Here is a 12,782-nt window from a genome sequence, read left to right on the forward strand (position 1 = left end):
TCTGAATCCCCTGTAAAGCTGATGGAAAAAGAATAGATGGAAATGCAGGCCCTGCAGCAGGACAGTGTGTGTGCTCTCCTACCAGCTCTCCTGGAAGAGCTCCGCTCTGTCCATGGGTTGTGGTGGGACTGGGAACGAGAGTGAGCCTCAAGCCAGGCCTCTCAGAAGTGCCCAACTCATTCTACCTCTGAAGAATTGCTAGAAAACATGATTCTGCATATTTTGTAAACCCATGTTCTCTTGCAACATCATTATCTCATTAGATTGGGTTCCTTTATAGCTCTGAAAGATAGAGAGAGCCCTTTGAGCTTCCTGGATGGTGATGAGACAGCAACTGGTGGTACCCTTTATACACTGAATTTTAGGTACCTTCTTGTGCCTCATAAATGTGACACTTTCCTTGTGACTAGGTAGTTGTTTCAGTGTTTACCAGGTGCTTCTGCCACAATATTCTATTTTGCTCCTGAGACTATAATTCTGTCACATATACAGAGCTGACTGTCATATATACAAAGCTGACTTAAAGTGAGAGAACAGGAGATGAATTCCTAAACAATAGCATTATTGTTTTCATAAAATTGTCCAGAGGGAGGACAGATTTGGCTACTTTTGTTGATTTAATCTTTTGCTTTTTTCACTGGATGGGTGAGTCAAGCTGCAGGAATGGGGACAAAATTTGGGGTGACGAAAACAGTTCTCTTATCTAAGCCTTCCCCTCTTCCAAGTCAAAAAGAAGTATCTGGAGTTGGAGTTCTAAACAAAGTTTTAGAAAAATGGTTTTATCAGGCATCACAGGTTCTTTTAAGAACTTCATCAGTTCATGATGAAATGAGCTCAAAGATGAGATGAATGGATCAAGTCAGCCTGATCTACAGAAAAAGAGAAGATATAAAAAAGAAGGTAATAAACACATTTCAGCTTGTAATTAGTCTATCAAAAGCTCTGCTTTCTCTATAGTCCAAAATACGAGAAAGATTAATGAGATTTTTTCAAATACTAGTTGTATGATCATTAGACTCTTCCTTTTATTCACATTGATTTTTAACCTTCTCTTATAAGAACTTTTTTTTTTTAATTATGTAAGGAACATTATTAAGCATCTCTTTCCCTTTTTGTAACATCTACATGTGTGAACAGCAGACAACTTATTATTAAAGCTTTGAAAGAGCCTCAAAACATATTGCCTCTGATACTGCTATCAACAGATGAAGGGTACAATGTTTTAACCCACCATCTCCCAAGCTGTTTCTCTCATCCTCTATGCACCTGTCTTTCCTGGACCACAGCAAGGAATATTAAAAGCATATTTTACTCTGAATAAATTATACAAAGAATTTAATTTAGAAAGTAGACTCACCCAGACATGGTAGTTCTTCCATCCCAGCACTCACCACCTCAGAGCTCAGAAGAAGGAGCCCTGGTGCAGACTGCTCACACTTCTGTTCCCTCTGCACGTGTGATGTTTTGTTTCTGTGAGCAGGCAAGATTGCAGCTCCAGCCTGGATAGGATTGCTAAATGTTTTGACAGTTTGAGAAAAACCCTATAATGCAGCTTGTTCTCATATTGTAAATGTAACTGTTTGCATAAAGATTCCCAGAGACACTGCTGGAAACTCTGTTTAATTGGATTGTAAGATCTCCTTGCATCATTGAAAGAGCACAATCAACAAGCCCTACCTACAGTTGCTTAAAAATGGAAGCCATTTAGAAACAATAACAGCCAACAAAACCAATCTAAACCACTACAGTGCTAAAGGCCTTGTTATTGCTTTACATCCTGCACCATAATCTGCAGGCATTGGGTGGATTTGCTATTTTTTGGCTCAATTCTGTCAAAGCAGTGAGAATGGGAACCACACATAATGCAGAGAGCTCCAAACCTGGGCATTATACATGAAATATAGGGATTTGAAATCATGTAACTCTGTTTTCCAAACCTAACAACAGTTGCAGTCAGCTGCATGAAGAGTACAAATCTGAAATCTGCTGCCAAATCAAACTTGAGCCTTAATGTCAAAGCCCAGATTTTATAAAAAGGGTAGATGTTATTAAAAAGACAGCTAATCAATCAATTACCAACACTCAGCTTCTCACCAGATCTGGTGCCATTTGTAACACGTATTGAGATCCTTGACTGGAATGAGATGCAGCAGAAAGGCAAAGAATGATTGTGGGCACTCACAGCCTGGTGATGAAGTGCCAAGGAAATGTCAATAGCAGTCAAACAGTAATTTTCCTGATTACAACATGTAATCTAGGCTCCCCTTTCCTTGGGGCTGATGCAGAGTTTTAGATCAACAGCTTCAGACAACTGAATTACAAGCTGTGGCTGGGTGAAAAAACACATTGAATTCTAAAGGTACACCTCAGTAACATTATCTTCAGTGGAGCATAAGCACATCCTTTGTTTTATAAATGTGTTTAAGCACCATCCTGATGGGAATATGTTGTTAATGAGGCTTATTACAGTAATTTGTATTGGAGTCATTTACAGACCTGAGTCCCAGTGTGTTTGGCATAGCACAAGAATTGGAGTATCAGTTTCTCTGCTCTCTGAATTACACAGTCAAAGTATGGGAGAGAGAAACAAGTGACTGGCATAGAGAGATGGGAAGTGGAGAACAAGCAGCAGGTATGTGCATGGCAATGGGGCATTAGAAAACAATGAGGTAAACAGGGGTCAGTGGACATGGAGAATTGCTTTCCTCCCTTTCATCTAAATTCAGATCTAATTCAAATCTGTAAATTTATGAATTTGAGTCAGTTGCCCAATACCATCTGCATCCTATGCATTTATCTGGATCACCAACTGATGATGAAGATAAATCATACTTTAACACACATCTTCATCTCCTGGTGCCGCAATGGTGCCCCAAATTAATAACTCAGATGTAGACATTGTACAGAGTCACTGCCCATAAAAAGTAATAAAAGAGAAAGGACTACTTTTAATCCTAATAATAATAATAATGACTCCCACAGTAACTTTAGCCGAAGGGTATACATTCACAGTGTGTGAAGCTCCTGTATTTCTCCAATTGCATGGCAAGTGAGGCAGGAGCTCCTGGGACAGCCTGGAGCTTGGGCAGAGAAGGCTTATCCCCACACAACCCATGATACTGGCACCCTGTGCTTGGTGCTCAGAGAGAGCCCTTTGCCCAAGCCCTGTGCCACATGTACAACAGCCCTGCAGCAGTAACATGTGGGTGAAGCCTGGTCAGGCAGAAGCTCCCTCCACACAGATTTTGCCCTTTCCTGCAGTGGGTTGCTGTGTAAAACTGGTGGGGAGCTGCCATGCATATGACACTGTGTGAAAGCCTGCAGGTCTTGCAGCTGTACAGTGCTTCCTGCCTCACTGGCACTCACCCCTGAGCTGATGTAGCCTCACTACAGGGCTAGGGTTTGCTTTATTGCAGTCATCTCATTATTCTAGGGGACCAATTTGACCTGGAGTATATCCTGGAATGGAGGGATAGAATGTAAGAAAATAAAGATAGTGCAGAAGGTAGTCTCACACCTGAGGAGCTGCAGCTGTACAAATCACCAAAGATTAGGAACAGGCCTGCCCTTAATAGGCCACAGCTGTGTCCAATAAGAAGAAGAGTGCTACAAAAGAGTGGGTTAGCTGGGTGAGGAGAGATGGAGTTTGTTGGCTGTGCTGTGAAGGGATTTGGAGTTTGTTGGTTGTACTGTGAAGAAGGAGTCAGTGCTGTGAGGAGATGCCCATGAGAAATCCCTGAGAAGGTATGGAACTTTGTAATAAGATGACAACAGTATGTGGCATACCTGAGCATGTGCTCACAACCTGACTCTTCATGCCTCTAGTGCCACTGAAGTTAGTGCATAAGTGTGCTTCTGTCACGACCAAATGGGGCATTTTATTTTATATTTAACCAGTCATGTGGCATACCTATCTCCTAAGCCTCTCTTCTCTCTCAGAAGGGTGAACCTTACTTCCTGACACACTCTTGGCTGAATGAGGGTCCCAGCTTGATTACCAGTATCTTTTGAAAACACCTAATATTAAGATGTCCAGAAGCAGAAGAAATGTCTGAGGTTTAATTGATCCTAGAGCAAAGCTGACAGGAAACAGCAGCCTTGGGGTGGATGCCAGAAGCACATCTCCTTTTGCTTGTTCTCAGGGCTGTACTTCACCAAGCAGGTGTCTGAACCATAGTCTGTTCTGCAAGGTACTGCAAAAATGAAAATCATAAAGATGGCCCTTAGATTTGAAAACTTAAATGATAAAGCAAATGGACACAAAGACCAGTTGTCATCACTTTGACAATCTCAGAGTGTCATTATGCTTGTCTCATAATTTCCCTTGCACCTTTGTCTACCAATGTCTATAAAGATATTTATGAAGAAGGCATTAGCTTTGCTGTGAAGAATTCCTCCATAAAGCGCATTGCAAATTATATCATGCACTCTTTAAAAAAATTTACAATATTCAGTATACTATACTATAAATATTTCTAAAACTTCAACAATTTCTAAATAATTGCCAATTGCAACTGTGTAAATGAAATGCTACAATAAACAACTATGTTCTGTTGTTCTCTAGATGCATTCACTGCTTTGGATAATAATTTACAGTGCTGCAAAAGAGGTTTTGTATTAATTAGCTGGCTCTTGTTTGTTGAAAGCAGTTGATTTACTAAATATCTTGCTTATTAGTGTGGAGGCATAGAACAGAAGGCAACACTTCATAACAGCATTTTAATAGACAACCTTGAGTACTTGACTTTTAATAAGTAGCTGACAGAAGTTGAGGTACCAGTTTTTCTTTGTGAAAAGATTCAGCTGAGGGAATCTGGTGTTTCCTTTAAGTTGATGGTATCCTTTCCTGCCATGTTCTGTCACATGCTTCTGCCAACTATTCAGGCCAAGAATCATGCCTGTGATAGCTCAACAGATCAGCTGAGATCCCAATGGACAGCAGCACCCTTTACTGACCCATTTTGCAACCTTGAGCTAATAACCTCCTGTCATCTATTCTTGTAAAAAGTGTGTGGAATTGATTCTGTGGTGGTATAACCTCAGCAGGCAGCTTGGACCCACACAGCCACTCACTCAGTCTCCCACCAGTAGCATGGGGAGAAGAATGAGAAGGGTAAATGCACCAAAGCTCACGGGTTGAGATAAAGACAGCTTAACAGATAAAGCAAAGAAAATAAGAACTCATTCACCACTTACCATGGGCAGATGGGTGTTCAGCCACTTCCAGGAAAGCCACACGCTACCACATGTACCAGTGACTTGGTGAGACAAACACCATCACCCCAAACATCACCAGCTTCCATCTTTCCCCAGCCCTGTAGGTTAAGCATGACACCATATGGTGTGGGATATCCCCTGGGTCAGCTGTCCTGGCTATGTCCCCTCCCAGCTCCTTGTGCACCCCCAGCCTCCTCGCTGGTGGGGGTGAGGAGCAGAAGAGGTTTCAGCTCTGTCTCAAGTGCAGTTCAGCAATAACTGAGATGTTGGTGTTTCACCAACAGCTCTCTCACCAGCACAAATCCAAAACATAACCCATGTCAGCTCATATGAAGAAAGTTGCCTCCATCCCAAATAAAACCAGTACAGATTCATTGTGTGTATGTATGGTATTTGGAAGAAGTAAAAAGTGGGTAAGTATCACCTTCTGCCATAGGGCAATGTTTGGGACAGGAATCAGCTCTAGAGTTATCATACCCACCTATTTCAAGTCCTGACCAGTGTGAGAATCAACATCCTTGGATATGTTTCATGAATCTCACCTCACTTGGAAGCTTTGAAAAAATCTTTATTAAAAAAGAGGTATTATTTATGAAAAACCTAGAACTAATTCAGTTTGAAAAAATCAAATATATCAAAGTGTTAAGCAGAACATTTAGCTTATCCCTGGAAGTTATTCTTCACTCAAAAACACACATTAATCAAATTACCAGCTGTGTTTTTACCTTTTTTTTTCTTCTTACTATAAACCCTACCTGTACTGGAGATATATCTATATATATATATATATATATATATATATATATGACACATGTATATGCTATTCCATCCTGACCTTAATGGCCCTGCTGGATTTGGCATGCTCATGATTTTGCCCCAGGATGTGTTTCTACATCTGTGTATGTGGCAGAAGGCATAGGGAGGAGATTATTTTCCAGTCTTTGACAGCATGAAGGATTTCAGCACCAATGTTAGGCACACTGAATCTCCTCACCAAAGAGAAATTATATCTGCTCTCAAGAAGTAGTGGCATGGCAGAGACTGTCTCAAATGCATCCTTCAATACATCACTAAAGTCAAGCAATAAAAGGTGCCAAACAAAAAGGAAGTCTCTCTGATTAGTCTAACTAGAGATCAGGGAAACTTGGTGATATTCAACCTGAGACTTTAATCACTTCTCTTTTAGTCAATATGTGTTTTCCATATATAAAAAAATTAAACAGCATTAAAAACATGGCTTATTTGCAGTTCTTGTCATTGTGATCCCTAAACAGGCAATGGGGCTTAGGGGACAATGAGATATGGGAAAGATGAAATAGGATTTGAACATGCAAGAATGTTTTCTGCATGCAGCCAGGCTAATCCAGATCTCCAGCAAGTCCCTAATTCCCAGACCTCTGGGACAACAGAAGGACTGCACTGACTTCACAGGCTTTGCAGTCCACAGTATAAATGCCCAAATTACATTCAGAGTTTTCTGAAATCTGAATCGGTTCAATCTAGAAAATGTTACACCGCAGTAAGCACTATCAATTCTTTTCTACCCACACTTACTCTTTGTTACAATATGCTTCATTTAATTTTAAATGTAGGTTTTGGTTTTTTTTAATGGGAAAAGGTTGCTGAGATTTCAACCCTCTTGGGATTTTGCAATGCCAAGCATTCCTGGGTTATGCCACTCTTGTTCTACTTTGGTAGCCATTACCTTAGCAGATGTGGAATAGGAAATTAAAAGAAGTAGGTTTTCCTTGTTCAATCTGGACAAAGCATTAGTAAATATCCTTCAGAAAAAGAAAATGTAACAGGGGTTATTCATAATTTTTATAGTTTTCCTGGAAAAATGTAATCATAGTTTTTCAATAAGGTTTTAATCTGGAACTGGTTATATGGTCTATTTGCAGGCATAAACAAATAAAAGACACACATAATCACACACACACTCCTGATCAGACAATATGATCAACCCACCCTGTGCTAACTGAAGGCATCCCCAGATAGGCCTGCATGGCTTTCCAGGGGGAGCCCACAGTGTCAATGGTAACTGGGCCAAGAAACTGTCTTGGCAACCCTAATCCTGTCTCCAGAGAAAATCAATTGCTAGCTGAACTGTAGCAATCCAAAGGTATCCATTCTGCCCAGATTGTGATGCACCAGGCAAGCAGCCCACCCAAAAATTTCCCTCCCTGATAGCCAGAACACGTTCCAAGGATCTTTCCAAAGGATGGAGCACGAAAGCTGTGTGAGAAATCTCAATAGCATCTACTGCTGGGGAAGCCATTGGTCCAGAATAATCCACAGCAAGCCTTGGCACAAGGAGTGGTACCAACCTCCATGGCAGTTCTCCTTCACAGCACTCTTCCAAATGGGTGCTTGCACATTTTGAGGAGCACGCTGTTCTTTCCTCCATAACTCTGCATGCCCCAGCCTATTTGTATGCTTTTGTAGCTTGTGTTGCATTCTGAAGGCTGTGATTATTAAATGCTGGTGTTTGCTGCTCCTTTTCCATTGAGAAAAATGTGTGAGAAACAGAAATTATATTGCTACATTAACACAGAATCAGGAGAAGGAAGTTACAATGAGTTCCCCAAAGACAGATAGATGATTCATACATTTCATAAAAATTGTGCCATATGCATTAGCTGTCGTTGTCAGATAACATTATTGTTGCAAGCACTGTTGCACATAAGTACTTCATTTATCTAAATCGAGACTTTACACTTCTGCACACTCTGCAGGTCCCAGCCCTGCCATGATGGAGTTACTAGCATGATGTAGCAATGTATTATAGTGTCAGATCGACTCACATTTCACATTTTTAACTAAAGAAAATCAAAATAATGAAATGCAGCCATAGAAGGAACAACTGCTCTCATCTGTAGCTACTCCTACTTAAGAGTTATTAAATAATAGCAATAAAAATGAGAGAATATGTTGGTATTGACAACCTGTATAGACTGGAATAAAAGATTTATCTTTTATTCGATGCAATTATTTATTTCTACTAGATGAAACATCATTAATTTTTTCCTCTACTACTTTTTTGGCCCTCAATATTCAATATCTTCCTAAGCCCAGAATATGTCTCCATAGTCTTCAGGGGTTTGGGGTCTGTCTTACCCTCTTATTTGGATTACTCCATCCTGCCACTTAGCCACCTTCCTCATGAATAGGGTTGGTTTGTCTCCCATACAACAGGTTCCTGCCTACATGAAGAGAGGTGGGAATGCTGTCAGCATTAGTGGGAACTTTACCTTTCCAAACCCCCTGTCCCCTCAGTCTGCCCAAATAAGACTTGTGAATATGGTATTTACCAGGTGATAGATGGGAGCTGCAATGTCCACCTGATTCAGCTGTATCATCCTCAAACACAAAACAAGGAGCAGGAATGTGGGGTCACTCCTCACACAGTTTTAATGCCAGGCAGGCAAACTAAAACTAGATCCAAGAATGTGGAAATAAACATAATTTTAGTACACAACACTGTGCTCCAAGCTACCTGGCAACTGTAAGAAGTCATTTGCTCACTATTCACTATTCCCTCTGCGAGCAGGAGGGAATATTCTGGGAGACTGACATGATGCAAGTCATAAAACGATCATTGTCACAAACCTGAGTTGACTCTGCTGGCAGCCTTTCACATCTCATATTTCCAGCTGTAATTAATGAGCCATTTTCCAGAATGCAAATATAAGATTTCTAAAGCTTTTCTTTAAAGCATTTTAGCTTCATTTTCCATTTTTGTGTTCTCTGAGATACAGGAAACATAGAAATATAAGGTGGAATGACAACAAGATGCAAAAGGCATAGAAAATTATGTAAATATTTTGCATAAAACAAAGAATTTCATTTGCCTTGAGACATGTCAGAGTGCATATATTAACTTAATTTCAATTACAAATAAAACTGCCTTTCTTGCAGCTAAGTTAGATTTGAGCCAATGCTTCACTTCACTTTGCATAAAGGCAAGGATGCCAAGACAATATTCCAGGCATAAAAATGTACAAGCCCAGATATCTCAAGAGAGGGATATTGCTTAGGCATCTCCATGCAGTACATTACCAAAAAAACACCAAAAAAAAACCCAAATAAACAACAAAAAAACCCCCACCAAACCCAAAACAAAGCCCAAACCCCAAAATTTGTATAGTACCAAGCACTATTGTAGTGGGAGGAAGAGTGACCCAAACCTTTTGTTAAGAAAAGGCACAGAGAGCACTGAATAGCTGCTCTCTCCTTCTCTGTGAGCTGGAGTTTTCATGTTTTCCAAGACTTTTTACTGAGCAGGTAAATCAATTCCCATTTTTCAAATCAATATTTTCTTGTTTTGAATGTCTTGTGCTGATAAAGCACTTTCAACCATGATTTGAGTTTCTCTTTGTGTTCTGCATTTAATATTATTATTGGAAACTAGAACTCTGCAATTGTCATTATGGCAAAATTTTTGCCCCAGCATCCTCTGGAATAAAATCTAAATTTATTGTAAAGATAAAGATTCAGCAATGATGACCCTTTATGATGGCCCTCTAGATTCAGCAGTAATTTGAAAAGCAAGAATTTAAAGATCAAGCCTACCAGTGCCAGTCAACTGTTTTTTCTGGCCAGTTTTTCACAACTCACCCTAAGAAGCTATTTGATATTAGCATGCAGCTGCAGTGTCCCAGAGGAAGCTGAGTGTCACCGAGGAAGCACAGACAGAGATTTCTGTTAAATTTAAATTTCTGCTGAAGTTTGACCACTTACTCTTTGTAATTTTTGAACTTGTCTTATGTCAAGCTAACCAAACTAACCCCTCGAAATATCCAGCACATAAAATTGGTTTTATGTCATTATTTTAGGAATCTTTCTGAGGTGGCTCTGCCTTGCTCAGCCTAGTTACTCAATATATTTATGGCACTGAGCAAGCATTATAAGCCAGAAACCACAGAATGGGTCAGGTTAGAAGGGACCACAGTGGGTCATCAGGTCCAACCTCCTTGCTCAAGCAGGATCATCCCAGGGCACAGAATGCATCCAGACAGTTCTGGGATGTCTCTAGTGAGGGAGACTCCACAACCTCTCTGGGCAACCTGTTCCAGTGCTTGGACAGATGCACAGTAAAGAAGTGTGATATAGAGATATATAAAATACAGAACTTGATATTCAAAGCTTGAAAAATACTTGAACTTTGAAAGAAACACCAAAATCCTCTTCATTTCCAAAGATGAAATTACTTCTCTTTCATTATCTGATGCTTCTTGGAGACCTCATCTTTAGAGTTCAAAACCAGAAATATCCAACTACCTTATGTTCAGGATGTTTCAGCAGGGCTGGAGATCATGTAGCAGATAAAACAAAGATGTTGTCTGGGATTTCTAGACCAATGAGAAATGCCTTTGTGAACCTGAACTTTCAGACACTGACATAGCATGAAACCTTTTGAAAATCTTCTCTCGCCTCCAAGCACATCACCCACTGAGAGGGCAAAGACATCATCATTTGATGGAGCTTTTGCTGACTCCATGTTCACTCTTTGCAAGAGGTTCTGGCAAAATATTCAGAAAAGGAGAATTTTTTTCTGAAACAAGCAGAGTATGTGCTTCTATGTCAGGGTGCTTATGGCTGTAACTCTAAAAATATGGACAGCTTTTATATGGAGATCAATTTAAAAAGCGATGCACTTAGACTGAGAGGCAGTGACTTCAGAAAACACAGAAAGCCCTAGAACAACACAATCCAGTAGTTCTGGTGATATTATGGTGTTTCCATGAATGCATCATTTAAAAATAATGCAGTACATCTCTGAAGAATATAGTTCAACTCAGATTTAATATGGGTTCACTGCTCTCTACTCCCAACAGCTATTTTAGAAGAAGAAGCCAATATATTGAGAAAACATTTTAGAAAGCATGAAATACATTTCAAGTTCCAGTAAAACAATTGGAATCTTCTAGGATTTGCTTAATTATGCAATATAGCCCTTAGTTAGTGATTTAAAACTTAGGCTAAATATACAAGAAAAGCCTGTCAGTTCAGTTGAAATAAATAAGGCTTTTTTCATAATAAGCATTTGCTTTTTTTATATTAAATTTTTATATTGTTAGAAAACTTCTTCATCTTATGATTATGTTGCCCTGCCAAGTTAAGATATTTTAATTAAATTGAAACCATCTAGATTTGCTATAATCACCAGAGAAAAACAAAATATGAAAAATGAATCTGCAATTGAAAAAAATCTTCCTTGAGATATTTTATCAAAATGGTGATTTTGAAATCTATTAACAGCTGTAGGCCAAAAAAGTACATGAAATCACTCAGGCTGACAGATCCAGAGGTCCTTTATCAGTAAAGGTGAAACTATAATTTCAACAACAGTTCAGCCATTAAAGCTGTATTCAAACAGCTAGCTAGTGGTCAAACTCATACTATAACATTATGGAATAAAATTATAGAATTATAGTTATTACAAAATTGAGTACATTTCAAAATGTACAATCAAACGTGTATAGAGGCTTGCAGAAATGAGGTTCATGGTGCAGGAGCTCATGCTGTGCAGGAGCAAGAGCACACCAAGTCTCTGCTTGTGACCTGTTAATGCTGTGATGGACTGGGAATCTCACAGCAGCCATTTCCAGAAAACACAAGAAAGGCCAACATTCATAACCTCTGCTTCAAAAATGCAGGTTGATGACTGAGAACAAGGCTTGTTGGGCCACATCCATGCTACCAGCCCCACTCCTCTGTGGCTCCTCTGCCAGCAGGAGGGAGGTGAGCATGGACATCTCACGGCCAAATCTGCACGGTCCACAGAGCACCCAGAACACATGGAACAAGAGAAGTATTTTGAGGAGGAAAACAACAAAAATTTGCATTGGAAGTGGCATCCTGGAAATGGGGAAAATTTCCATCCCACTGTACAGATGTCCCCTTGTTGTGAAAGAATGAAAAGCAAGGAAAATGCAATTGTAGAGAGGTCTGCCATCCTCACCTTCCTTCTGCTACTGCATTGCCTAAGTAACTTGCTGGCTTTTAGCATCCCTTCTACACAGTTATCTGCACTGTAAGTCAGAGAGCATGGGTTAGATGCATTAAGGGATTCAGGTTTTGTGGCAGCAGCCATTGCAGTGTCTGCCCTCCTGGTGCCTGGCTGCTGAGTGCCACCTCCACTGGATTTGGAACAGGCAGAGCTGGGAGCAAGGATGCTCCAGGGCTTGCTGAGAGACACCTCAGAGAGGTACCCACCTGAGAGCCCACTGTTCATGTTGCCACACCTTAGTCACAGTTAAATTAGCTTCAAGCCATGCCAGGGGATGTTTAGATTGGATATTAGGAAAAATGGCTTCACTAAAGGGTTTGTCAAGCTGCAGAAGAGTCTGCCCAGGGAAGTGGTTGAGTCACCAGCCCTGAAGATATTGAAAAAAATGTGTAGATGTGGCACTCAGGGACTTTATGATGGACTTGGCAGTGCTAGGCTTATGGCTTGCCTTGATCTTAAATGTCTTTTCTAACCTTGAGGATTTTGTGATTAGCATCAGGTTGGAACTTCTAGCCTGGAGTCCTCTCCTGCACTGCAGCTGTACATTGTACTC

The 12,782-nt window shown here is 40.2% G+C and overlaps 1 long non-coding RNA gene across 1 annotated transcript; it reads right to left on the reverse strand.

The window, feature by feature from the left end:
- Window positions 1-4,109: 4,109 nt before the first annotated feature.
- On the reverse strand, window positions 4,110-7,711 carry LOC139591928 (uncharacterized). The gene is made up of 3 exons (XR_011679799.1): window positions 7,545-7,711; window positions 5,197-5,315; window positions 4,110-4,193 (listed from the first exon to the last, which is right to left on the reverse strand). It is a non-coding gene; the product is annotated as an uncharacterized lncRNA (long non-coding RNA).
- Window positions 7,712-12,782: the final 5,071 nt, after the last annotated feature.

This window comes from Agelaius tricolor, unplaced genomic scaffold (genome assembly GCF_023055355.1).
Source record: "Agelaius tricolor isolate 1412-34295 unplaced genomic scaffold, bAgeTri1.0.p SCAF_7, whole genome shotgun sequence".
NCBI classification, from domain to species: Eukaryota; Metazoa; Chordata; class Aves; order Passeriformes; family Icteridae; genus Agelaius; species Agelaius tricolor.